This window comes from Staurois parvus, unplaced genomic scaffold (genome assembly GCF_062004578.1).
Source record: "Staurois parvus isolate SC_StPar_1 unplaced genomic scaffold, SC_StPar_1.0 ptg000312l, whole genome shotgun sequence".
NCBI classification, from domain to species: Eukaryota; Metazoa; Chordata; class Amphibia; order Anura; family Ranidae; genus Staurois; species Staurois parvus.
This window is the reverse complement of record NW_028318108.1, coordinates 2,140,780-2,154,741: the sequence shown is the minus strand read 5'-3', so window position 1 is coordinate 2,154,741 and position 13,962 is coordinate 2,140,780.

The window sequence follows — 13,962 nt, the reverse complement described above, 5'->3', positions numbered from 1 at the left end:
ATATACATGATGGATTGAGTAGCTATACCAAAGGGAGAGGAATGAATCCAATGCTTTGACGTAGTAGCATTCAGAGGGAGTACTTTGCTCTTATCGAAATTGATTCTGAGGGCAGAACACTTACGGAAGGTCACAATCAGGTCCTGGAGTAGTAGGAAGTCTTTAGGTGGATCCAAGAAAAATAGTAGTATATCATCTGCAAAAAGAGCTGAGTGGAGAGTAAGGTCGCCAATCATGACAACAGTAACCCCTGATGTCGAATTGAGCTGTCTGGACAAAGGTTCAAGGGCGATATTAAAGAGGAGCAAATAAAGTCAGGTGTGATTAGTCTAGCCGTGGGCAAGGAGTACATGTGTCATAAAAAGTCCAAAATGGGGCCTGAAAAAACAATCCTTTTCATAATCATGAAAAGCCAAGCAAAGCTGATGTTATCGAAGGCTTTATTGGCATCTAAAGATATAAGTGCTAGGTCTGTTTGTGGGTTTGTTCTAGCATGTTCCAGGGCCAATAGTACTTTGCAGATGTTAAGTGTTGCCGAGCGACCCGGGATGAACCCGGATTGGGCCAGATGTAGTATTTCATGAAGCAGTAGAGCCAACCTGGATACAACGATTTTGTAAAGTATTTTGGCATCTACTTTGATTAAAGAGACGGGTCGGTATGATCCTGGAAGCAGTGGATCTTTCCCTTTTGCGTGGTATATGAGATTATGTGCCCTCTAAGGAATGCCTTTCCGGCTTCCCAGAATAGGTTAGGAGTGGTAAATGTGCTCAGTTCGCGTCCACAAATTCCTGCCATGCTGCCAGTAAATAAGATTTGAAGTCTTCGTTATTGGCTAAATAAGCGGGAAAGCGTAAGGGGCTCGGGGATTTTGGAGTTTTCAACCCAGACAGCTGTAATAGGATGGGATAATGGTCGGAAATAGCCATATCGGAAATAGTCGTTCTATGTAGCATAGACAAGAGAGGCAGCAAGCAAAAAAGATAGTCAATGCGAGAAAAAGAGTCATGACGGGATGAATAGAACGTTTATTCCTGGTCTGTCAGGTGTTGGAGACACCATCCTTTATGCAGATTGAACATATCCAGAGATTGTGCTAAAGCGGTAGAGGGGAGACACTGAGGCAGTTGTCTAGGACGTCGCGTGGGATGTTCTCTGTTTCGATCAATATCATTGTGCATAACTGCGTTAAAGTCCCCGCCCAGGATATGACAGGATTCCGGAATTTGTAAGGCCCATGAAGTCAGACCCTGGTAAAAGTTTTGTCCTGGAGAATTGGGAGCATATAGAGTGGAGATAGCAATGTCACGAGAGGCGATAGTAATATGGACAGTGAGTCTGTGACCCTCACAATCAAAGTTGACAGAGTGAACATTGTAACGCAAATTTTTGTGGAATCGTATAGCTATTCCCGATTTAGGGCCCACAGCTGGAGAACCAAACACCTGACTCACTCCAAGTCTCGAAAGATGAGAGGTCGCTGGCGGAGAGATGAGTCTCCTGCAAAAGAGCCACATCTGTCCCCAAACTTTTCAAATGATGTAGTACTTGCATACTCTTGTTCGGTGAGCGTAGCCCCTTAACATTCCACGAGATTACCTTAAAGTGAACCCTGTCATCAGGTGGAGTCATGTCTGTCATAGTATAAAATTTGGATAAGGCCTACAATAGGGCAGAACCACACCTCACCTTAACGAGTCCAGGTTGATCAGAGCAATATTCGTTACATTGGGAAATGCTGCAAGAAAAGACAACAATGCAAAACAATAAATGCAGCACTTCTCTAATAAATGGGGAGAAGCTCCCCAGGTAGATTGGGAACTTCACTTTTTTCCACATAGAGCACCCCAGTGAGGCTCCCACATTTAACACTCCATTACTGTCTTGGACAACAATGTATATGGGGGGGAGGGCTCCATTAGGTGTCCTGCGTGTGAACCTATGAGAAAGGCCCCGACTATTGAAAGTGTCATCTACATCAATAGGAATTGTCCACATCATGCATGCAGTGATAGCCAATCACGATGGTCACATGATCGTAAACCCCCTCCTCCCAGCATCAGCAACCTCATAAAGGACCGGGAGGCACCGGGGTTAAGCAGCAGGGAGGATTTAAGTAATACATGTAAAACGCTGCACAAACTGTTGGCGCTACATAAATCCTGTTTATTAATAATAATATTAATAATACAATGCAGACATCTACCTGACGTCAGCCTGTTGATTGGATGCTGAGGGATCAGCAGGTTGTTTTTTCTGCTGTCATCTTTTCAGTAGATTTACAACACATCAGCTTGGCTCCCAGCACATCCCCTCCCTCTCCCAATCCATGTGCAGTTGAACAGGGGATTAAAAGAGGCTAAAATTAGATAAAATTCAAGAACTCACACTAGTTGCATTTAAAAGTACACTTAAGCATTTGTAATAAATACATAGCTGTATTTTATCTTTGTCTTTTTATCTGCCTGGTGTTCAGCTTTAGGACTCACAGGGGAGTACTAAGGTGGGCGCCAGGTTCAAAGGCCATGTTTGCCCACACAGGGATACACTGGTGTTCTGCAACCATGTGGTTGCACCGCCAAGTACATAGTGTGTTTCAGACTGCAATTGCACACAGCTATCAAATTGGGAGCAATGGTTGTGCTTATGCAGCTGCTGCATCCCAATTGACATGAATAGGACAGCTTGCATGGGGATGCTTGGAACACTGCATATAATGCATGAAGGTAAAAATCCCTCAGCCTTTAGAACCACTTAAATAGTGCAATCTTCTATTGAGAACTAAACATCAAACCAAAAATAGGGACGGAAAAGATAGAGGGATATTCACTCCAAATGAGGGACAGTTGGAAGCTTTGATTGTGACCAGATTAAGATGGTTTGTAGAGACCTTAAAGAGGAAAAGTGCTCAAAATAGATATTGATAATGAGATATTTCCAGAAGCACCATTTCCACACAGTCTTCAAGTCTCAGGACTGTCTGCAAATTATTTAGAGTTGGTAGCCATAATATCATCCACAATTAGCTTTTTTACTCTCTCTTTTTTTTTTCCTTTGTAATCAATTCAGGAGAAAAGATTCTTCTTGGAATTCGAGTTCAGTGTTTGTAGGTTTGACTGATCCTGATTAATTCAGCCTCAGTGACTTTGTATATTATTAGCGTGTTCCCTTCACATGTGTAGTTTTATTTTTACTTTGACGTATTGTGCCCTTGCCCACGCTATAGGAAGTCTGGATAATTGCAGAAGATTCCATTTCAGAGCAGACAAAGAGAAGGAAACAAAAGGTGGAAGTTGTAATCCAGGCTGATTAGTGATGAGCTTGTAAAGTGCACATGGTTGAGGAGTGCTGCTAACACGACTATGGTAACTTTGTTAGGGTATCAAAATTTCTTGAATTGCTGCTAAGTATATTGTACCAGTGAAGAACCTTCCAAAAGATTGTAGAGCCAGCCTTACAAGGATACGTTAAAAAAGGTCAATCCATTCAAGTGATTTTGCGAAGTCTTTCCTGAAATAAACATGGAGGACTGTTATTTGCTGCCTTTGGTCTGAAAATGCTAGTTACCTATGTAACGCCACCCCTGAAGGAGCCCACTTGCTAATTTTGAATCCTTTGTTCTATGCCTGGACTCCAAGAACAATCTTAGCCCCTCTGACACACCTGGTTGTAGTTCTATCCAGAAATAAAAACACACCTGCTTAGTGATAATCATGTTGGATATAATGTAAGAAGCCAACATAGGTGACAGTTTAAAACACCCTTGAACCTTAATGCAGATTATCAGTGCAATAGAAATACCAACCATCAATATTCAGCAACTGTAAATATAAGAATAGACTGTAAACTCTCTATAGAATGTACGTTCAGCGCTCACACAATGATGAAATCGATAATGGTATTTCAGTCCACAACAATAGGTAAATGAAGAATAATGAAACTGACCGCACAGAAGGTGATATCAAAATTGTGTGTCCAATAAGTCAATTCATCCGAAAGGTATGCAGAGTACAGGAGGTATGGACCATGGGGACAGAAGCGCACATGATGGGACCGGCAGCTCCTCGCCAAGGATATGGGGAATCCCTCAAAGACAAGCAAAAGTACAAGCAGGGCGCCAGGGTTAAAACATAGAAGTTTTATTTTAAATAACTTTAAACTCCCTCAGTCAGTATGCGGGATGTGTACAATTGGCAGAAGAAGTGAAGCCACAGATCACTGGGAAGGTGGAGCCGATGAACACTGCATAGCCTTGGGAGAGATCCGCTCGTGGGTTCCATGGCATTTTTTCAGGTCTTCCCGCCGAGCTATATATGTCTATTTACGATTATCAATAGCACGGGTGCTGAGAGGGAGAGAAAAAGATTTGTTGATTCTTCAACTCCCTCTGGGTCAAACAACACTACTAAGATAAACAAATTGAATTACGCAGATACAGTAATCTCACCCTTGTAAAAGTTCTGAATATATATATATATTTACACACTATATTGCCAAAGGTATTGGGACACCTGGGTTTACACGCACATGAACTTTAATAGCATTCCAGTCTTCGTCCGTAGGGTTCAATATTGAGTTGGCCCACCCTTTGCAGCTATAACAGCTTTAACTCTTCTGAGAAGGCTGTCCACAAGGTTCAGAACTGTGTCTATGGGAATGTCAGATGAAAAGGCCTGGCTCGCAGTCTCCACTCTAATTTATCCCAAAGGTGTTCTATCAGGTTGAGGTCAGGACTCTGTGCAGGCCAGTCAAGTTCCTCCACCTGAAACTCACTCATTCATGTCTTTATGGGCCTTGCTTTGAGCACTGATGCGCGGTCATGTAGGTACAGGAAGGGACCATCCCCAAACTGTTCCCACAAAGTTGGGAACATGAAATTGTCCAAAATATCTCAGTATGCTGATGCCTTAAGAGTTCTGTTCACTGGAACTAAGGGACCAAGTCCAACCCCTGAAAAACAACCCCACACCATAATCCCCCCTCCACCAAACATTACACTTGGCACAATGCAGTCAGGCAAGTACCATTCTCCTGGCAACCACCAAACCCAGACACATTCATCGGATTGCCAGACAGAGAAGCTTGATTTGTCACTCCAGAGAAAGCGTCTCCACTGCTCTAGAGTCCAGTGGCAGCGTGCTTTACACCACTGCATCCAACGCTTTGCATTACACTTGGTGATGAAAGGCTTGGATGCAGCTGCTCGGCCATGGAAACCCATTCCATGAAGCTCTCTAGGCACTGTTGTGCTAATCTGAAGACTACACGAAGTTTGGAGGTCTTTAGCTATTGACTCTGCAGACAGTTGGTGACTTCTGTGCACTGTGTGCTTCACCATGTGCTGACCCTGCCCTGTCATTTTATGTGGCCTACCACTTTGTGGCTGAGTTGCTGTTGTTTCCAGTTGCTTCCACTTTGTTATAATACCACTAACAGTTGACTGTGGAATATTTAGTAGCAAATAGATCTCACAGATGGACTTATTGCACAGGTGGCAACCTATCATGGTACCACGGTTCAATTCACTGAGCTCATGAGAGCGACCCATTCTTTCACAAAGGTTTGTAGAAGCAGCTTGCATGTCTAGGTGCTTGATTTTATATACCTGTGGCCATGGAGGTGATTGGAACACCTGAATCCAATGATTTGGAGGGGTGCTCCAATACTTTTGGCAATATAGTGCATGTGTGTGTATATATATACATATACAGTATATATTCAACCAAACTCTCCCAGAAGTGAAAGAAAGAGATCCCTTTAAATGCGAAAGGATAGCAGAGTGCTATAATGTTGAAGTTCTTTAGGTATAAAGCTCTGATGTCTTCTGCTAGCAAATGGTGGGGCCCTTGTTTTGATTGTAGGTTTGAACAGGCTTGAATTAAATAGTAATTGGTAGGTTCTGGTAAATTGTATTTTGGAAAGGGCAGGTAGGTTATTAGTGATAGCTCCAACAGGTATCCTTTGATAAACAACAGGGGAGTGGTGTCTGCATGCTGCTCATACTGTGTTGAGAATGTTGAGCTTGCACCCACTCACCAGTCCTCTGGGAGGTGGCACAACCTAACTGTCATAGTTAGCTCCTGCTCTCAACTGCCAAGCCATCAAATGGCTGGTGTCATCACTGATCACATGCACACCACCATGGCAAATACAAATCAATCAGAGGCTAAGATGGTAGCTTCTTTGGCTGTAAATGATAGGAGGGTTTAGCTAATCATACCATCCATAGCAGCACATACTCACCTTTCCCTACTCCCACACCAGTCCATTGGCTGCTGAGAACAAAATAAAATACTCTGCACTTCTGGACATGGGTGAGCTTGTGACCTCCTTTTATGTGACAGTGCTAAGTGCCTCATGATTGGCCCAGCACTGTCACATGGGGCCAGCGAGTGTGTAGCCCTGTGTAAGCTCCAACAAGTTGGCTTGGAGCTCACAAAGGGCTTTCTTTCTCTGGTCCCAATAGCCAAAATGTTTCTGGGACTGACGAAAGGCGAGTATATGGTGCTGGAAAGGCAGGAGTCAACTGACCCTTTTATGCTCCCCTGTATGGTAAAACGTAAATGGAATTATTTACTAGATGTGAGGAAATGCAGTCATGTTAGGCAAAAATTATCTTGTGCTCAAAGGTATCTTTGCTCTGCACTCTGAAGTTGATTTCTCATTGCGACGAGCAAATTTCTGCAAATAATAGGCAGAAGTCAGTACTTTAAAATGCATGTTTAAGCGAAAATGTAATTTATCCTAAACCCTACCAATATGGTTTCTAGCAGACAGAGGGTGCATTTTTTGTTAATGAAAATTGGGAAGGGTCCTTATGTTGAACATAATTACAGATTATGTAATGGCAGATGTTCCATGCTCAGGCAGGCTGGCAGTAAGTAGGAAATCCACTGGAATTATTCTCTTTGGTGTCAGTTGGTTTCTGTTTATCTCACCTTACATGCTCAGTCAGGATTTTGTTTGAACTCTTCCAATGCCCCTCCACTGCTATTTAACTCTACAAAACCAATGAAACATTATAGGAAACTAGGAGCTGAATTCATTAGCTGCTCACCGGATGTGGCTGTACTTTAGAAAACATGGAAGAATTATGTAGAGCACCTCGACAATGCTTCTAAAGCTGCTAACAGACACGAGATGACAGTTTTCTGGATCACACATGATAATTTCATGTCTATGGAGTCAGCCAGGCTTAAGGGGTGAACTTGGAAAGGAGAAGTTATAAAACCTGTTCTGAACCCTGTTGGGTTGAGGTTAGCAGCTTCTGTAGCATATTCCTACCTCTCTACTCCTTCCCTGCTCTTCACCATTATTACAAGGAAGGATGCTCTAGGAAATCTTTCACTTCTGCTCTGGTGAACAGAAGCATCTTGCAAGTGGAAATACTCATTGTAAAAAATGGGTTCTAACCCTTCCACAATACTTCAAAGACGTGACAAGGTGTATCCCAATGGGGATTTGGATGGTACACATGAACACTTTGCTCATTAGTGTATAATGTATAGCACAGTTTACAGAATGCAGGGGTTGGGAGTATGTAACGTACAGCACAGAATACAGAGTGCTGTGATTAAAAGTATGTAAAAAGTAGCACAGCATATAGTGTGCACAGGTTGGGAATATGTTATATAAAGTACAGAATAAAAAAAGCAGAGTATGTAACATACAGCACAGCTTAATGAATACTGCAGTCAGGAGTATGTAACAAACAGCAAAGGCTGCAGTCATGAACACGTTCCATACAACACAGCTTATCTAGTGCTGCAGTCAGAAGTATGTAACATACAGCAGGGTTTAGGGAATGCAGCAGTCAGAAGTAAGTAACATGCAGCACAATTTAGGGAATGTGGTAGGCAGGAATGTGTAATTTACAGCACAGATTAGTGAATGCTACAGTCAGGAGTAAGTAACATACAACACAGCATAGCTAATGCTGCAGTCAGACCTATGTAACATACAGGGCTTAAGGAATGTAGCAATCAGAAGTATGTAACATACAACAGGGCTTCGGGAATGCAGGAGTCAGAAATAAGTAACATGCAGCATAGTTTAGGGACTGTGGTAGGCAGGAGTGTGTAATTTACAGCACAGATTAGTGAATGCTACAGTCAGGAGTAAGTAACATACAACACAGTTTATATAATGCTGCAGTCAGACCTATGTAACATACAGGCTTAGGGGATGCAGCAATCAGAATTATGTAACCTACAACAGGGCTTCGGAAATGCAGCAGTCAGAAGTAAGTAACATGCAGCACAGTTTAGGGAATGTGGTAGGCCGGAGTGTGTAATTTACAGCACATATTAGTGAATGCTACAGTCAGGAGTAAGCAGGGGTGGACTGATAAAATCATGGGGCCCCCGGGCAATAGGAGATCATGGGGCCCCTGTGTCCTTGCCCACACTCAAAAAAGCCTATAAAAAGGTACCAGGGGCATTTCATGGGGCCCCCTACTGACCCCGGGCCCTCGGGCAATACCCAAGTGCTCGAATGGGCAGTCCACCCCTGGGAGTAAGTAACATACAACACAGCATAGCTAATGCTGCAGTCAGACCTATGTAACATACAGGGCTTAAGGAATGCAGCATCAGAAGTATGTAACATACAACAGGACTTTGGGAATGCAGGAGTCAGAAGTAAGTAACATGCAGCACAGTTTAGGGAATGTGGTAGGCAGGAGTGTGTAATTTACAGCATAGATTAGTGAATGCTACAGTCAGGAGTAAGTAACATACAACACAGCTTAGACAATGCTGCAGTCAGACCTATGTAATATACAGGACTGGAATGCAGCAATCCGAAGTATGTAACATACAGCACGGCTTCGGGAATGCAGGAGTCAGAAGTATGTGACATACTGTACGGCTTCGGGAATGTAGCAGTCAGAAGTAAGTAACATGCAGCACATTTTAGGAAATGTGGTAGGCAGAAGTGTGTAATTTACAGCACAGATTAGCAAATGCTACAGTTAGGAGTAAGTAAGATACAACACAGTTTAGATAATGCTGCAGTCAGACCTATGTAACATACAGGGTTTAGGGAATGCAGCAATCAGAAGTATGTAACCTACAACAGGACTTCAGGAATGCAGGAGTCAGAAGTAAGTAACATGCAGCACAGTTTAGGGAATGTGGTAGGCAGGAGTGTGTAATTTACAGCACAGTTTAGCTAATGCTGCAGTCAGATCTAGGTAACATACAGGGCTTCGGGAATGCGGCAGTCAGGAGTATGTAACATACAGCACAGCTTAGCGAATGCTACAGTTAGAAGTATTTAACATACAGCACAGCTTACCCTGCCCCCCCCCCCCCCCCCCTTCGACCTCACACATTTTCATGCATTTAATTTTATGTGTATTACTGCAGAAAAAAGGACAAGTGTGAATAGGCCCAACTAGTTTAGAGAAAGGATGAGTAATGGCACCCCAACAGTTCCATGCAATTTCTTTATTGAGGCTTTAGGCATGGTATAACGAGTACAACAGGAGCTGCGATGTCATGCATATTACATACATGGGCACTTACTCATAGAGTTCTATGAACCATGACTCTATGACTACACAACTGTATGTGCATAAAACGCGTAAGAGATCTCAATAACAGTTGTACCTGTTATGCTATGCTTTAATCTCTTCCCAACTGCTATGTGGTGGCCTTAATGCCCAGCTACCAAATATATGTGTCCACGGCACTTCATGATTGCTGAGAGCACAATCCCAGCACACTGATGGAGCTGCCCATGACAGCTCTTCTGATTGGAAGCCAGCGGGACAGACTCTGATCATGTGACTGCTGTGAGGGTCAGTCACAGCAATCATTTGATCACAAAGCTGCTCCCTGCACTAAACTCCGCTTAAAGGGCCTCAGGGGGTTAAGCATCAATAAAGGAATTGCATGGAACTGTTGGGGCTCTTTCACACAAATGTTCTGATTGGGTCCGCCTTCCTGTTTTTAAGGCGGACCCAATCGGAACCTCCATTCTCCTCTATGGAGCGACGGCTATAAACGGACAAGTGTCCGTTTACACCCACCGACATCTGATCCAATTTGATCCACCAAAAAGGGACAGATGGGGATCCAATTTCCCTTCCGTCCATCGGGTTGGGTTGAATGAAAATGGACAGGTGGTCTGCTTTCATCCGACCGCCCATTGAGGAGAGCGGGCAGCTCTGTGTCTGCAGCAGTGAAGCGGACACAGAGCTGTCAGCGGAGAGATCCCCCGCTGAACAAGCAGATCCGCTGAACGGGTCCGTCCTGTGTGAAAGGACCCTTGATGTGCCGTCACCCATACATTGTTGGCGCTAGTTGTCAGCAACGGGCTGGATAAACATCCTTTTGCAGTAGGCAAGTATGGCCTGACCTGGAGAGACACTTTGGGCTTAATTTACTAAAACTGGAGAGTGCAAAATCTGGTGCAGCTGTGCATGGCAGCCAATCAGCTCCTAGCTTCAGCTTGTTCAATTAAGCTTTGACAATAAAACCTGGAAGCTGATTGGTTTCTATACAGAGCTGTACCAGATTTTGCACTCTCCAGTTTTAGTAAATCAACTACTTTGTTTCTATGTAAATAGACCCAACTTGTTTCTGAAGTGTTCACATTAACAATAAAATGTAATACTAAGGCTAGGTTCACACTAATGCGGTGTTGTACATCACATGTGATTCACACAGAAACCACACCGCATTCCTGTGCAAATCACATGCAATTTGTGTGTGGTGCGAATGGAGCCATACATTTTTTATGGCTCAGATCGCACCGCACCCGCACCAGAAAGGTGCAGGACCCTCTTTTGGGTCCGCACTAGAATCTGATTGCATGGGTATTCACACCTATGCGATCTGATTCTGCACATCACACTGCGTTTTGCGGACCGATTTCAAGGTGTTGTTAACATACACATCCGCATCGGTTCACATGAACGGGGTGCTATTCTGAATTCGCTGCAAATTCAGTACCCTATCAGTGGGAACCCAGCCTGAATGTAATGTGTATGCAGCCTTTATGTGTGGTTTGGAAGCTCCTGTGTTCTGAAATAAAAGTGCACAACCCGTGGCTTTTCCACTACTGATTACTTGGCATTGGTAAGCTGGATTTAAAAAAAAAGTAAAAGCAACATCTACATTTTCGTCAATCTGTTCTACAGCACAACCTGCTTCACATGTCACGGATTTGAGGGATTCAGATAGATGGACAGACAGAGAGACACACCCTTGCTAAGTTCAAGTTGCTGCTGAACGATTATGAATATGAATGGTAGCTACAGGCAGCCTAACACTGATAAGCCAGTAATTGACGGCTTGCTAATTCCATATCCACACTGTGGAGGAGGTTCTCTTCCCCGGCAGCACACCCAGTGTTTTAGGTAAAAATAAAAAGACACTGAACAATCCAAAATCGGCAAGCAGTGACTAATGCGCGTGATGTTACCAAGAATGCCGGCAGAGTAAACTCGCTAAAACAATTGGACTTTTTTAAAAAGTTGGCAGCTATTTTCTTACGGATTTTATTCCTTTTAACAAGTGTTGTTGTTGTCATAGCAAAATGCTTTTTATTCCTGGCGAAACTATTTTCCTTGTCAGAAGTTGGCATGACCCACTGCAAAGAGGGAGAACTGGTCTGAGAACACATTTTTTTCCTGCGGTGAGGGCGTAGACTTATATGCAACTCAATAATAATAGCCTGGAGATTTGTAGAATAACTAGCGTGGGATTAATGAATAGTGAAATTACCAAGCAGATATTCAGGCGCTGGATCTATCATTGAGAGTTCCCAGGACAGATTTGGAGATTGTCTATAATCCGCAGCAATGTGCTTATGATAATTATGAAGATGAGCTCATTTAATAAAAGATTCAAAACAATTTTAAAAATTGTTATAAAGTTGACTTGACGCTTAGAGCTTGTTCATAGCAGTGATCGCATTATACCGCGGCCCTTGGTGAGCTCAGTGTACGGAGCGGTGCCAATGCAGCATATATGTCATTTTTGTTGTTGTTTTTTTCCACTTTATTGGAATTTCACAAAGTGATATTTTTTATTTAGTTCAGCTTTATCCACCACAGCAGGCTGTAATGTGGTGTACTGCATTGAGCCTCCAATAATTAGTGCATGTCCCACTCTTAGGGCTTGTTCACACTGGACTTCTTCCCAAACGCCCCTATAGCATTTGACAGGCATTAAGCGTTTTTAACGCTCCCCAAACGCTCTATGTGCATTTTTGAGGCGTTCCATAGGCATTTTCCAAGCAATAAAACCGCACCACAAACACCTATAATGAATTTAATGGTATTAACACCCTGCAAATGTCTGCCAGGCATTTGAGGAGCGTTACCATAGACTTGAATGGGAGGCATTGAAAGGCTTCAACTCCTGACTGGACATGAGGCATCAATTTTACCGCGACGATAACTCTTCAGTGAGAACAACACTGTGTGCTGCCATGTGTATCATTTTCATAGGCGTTTGAGGAGCGTTAAAAATGCCCCTCAAATGCCTGCAAAATGCCTGTCTACAAACCTAGTGTGAACTTAGCCTTATGCAGTGCACTGAACATATAAGGCTCCATGTACACTGCAGCTGATAAACTCATGTTCAGGAGCTTTTCTGCATTTTTTTCAACAGCCCCTGAACTCTCCGTAATGTTTTCCTATGTATCCATGTACACTATATCATTTACAGTCATTTACAGGCAGTTGAGTTTACAGTCTTTTTCTTGAACGCACCAAACTTGTATTCAGGAGTAGATTTTATCAGCGTTTTAAATGCCAAAAGTGTGTAAACGCAGCTAACCATGTTTATAAGTGTTTGCGTTTGGACATTTTTTTTAACTCTTCCATTTCCAGATGCTGTCCAGAGCCTTTTTTCAACATGAAAAATGCATGCAAAGCATTTTCCCGGTCCTCAAATGGACCTGGTATACCATACTTTGAGGTTTACATGAAAGAAAATATGTTAGACACTGCTGCAATAATTTCTGCACAGAAATGAGCTGGAACACATGCAAACACCACAAAAAAAAACCCAGCTAATCTCAACACATACTGTTCTCTCTGCTTCTGCTCTCTCTATTTCTCTCAAAATGTCTGAAATAGTTAATTTTTTACTGTTTTTCAGTGCATTCTGGGCATTTTGGAAGGTTTCCTGAGGTTATCTTTAAAAAACGCTTCTAAACGCAAACGCTCATAAACGCGGTATGCAAATGCAGCTAAACATATGTTTTTTAACCTACATTTTCCAGCAGTCAGTTTCCATCATTCAGAAGTATGCCGTGTACAAGGAGCCTAAGACTTAAAATGGTTGTTAATCTCTGACCTAAAATATGGACAAAGCATATCCTTCTATAGTGTGTACTGTCTTAATCCAGAGCACTAAGTGTCATTTCTGTCTGCTGCTTCATTCCTCTACTATCAGCATGAGTCACTTCTGACAAGTTTTCCTGACACCAAGAGAAGAAAGGTGACAGGGAAGGGACCTCCAGCACACAGCCTGTGATTGACAGCCTCAGCTCTGTTCCTATGAGCTGTGAGTACTTAGAGCTCCCCTCACTGAGCTCTGCAGAGTGTAACCTCAGCTCTCTGCCCCCTGTTTGCTGACAGCTCAGACAAGCTGTATAAATTCTGCACTTTGAACAGCTGAATAGAGAAGACTGCAGACAAAGAGGTACAATGTAGGTGGATTTATTTTATCTCCTGAGGTCAGTCACTTCACTGGGAATATGTAAGGGTTTACAACCAGTTTAAGGCAAATTACCTTGTCTATGTGTTGGGACTGCATTGGCAAGGCTGCCCAATGCATATGGTTTGAGTGGGTCCTTGTGTGTACCCATACCAAATGTTTCTGCGATACACATTAAAAAAAATTCAATGGGACCCCAATGCACGTGCTGAGGGTGCTTATGTGCTGGGTTACAAAAACAATGCAGGTGGGTTTTTTTCCCTGTATTGAGGTTCATAAGCCTGTC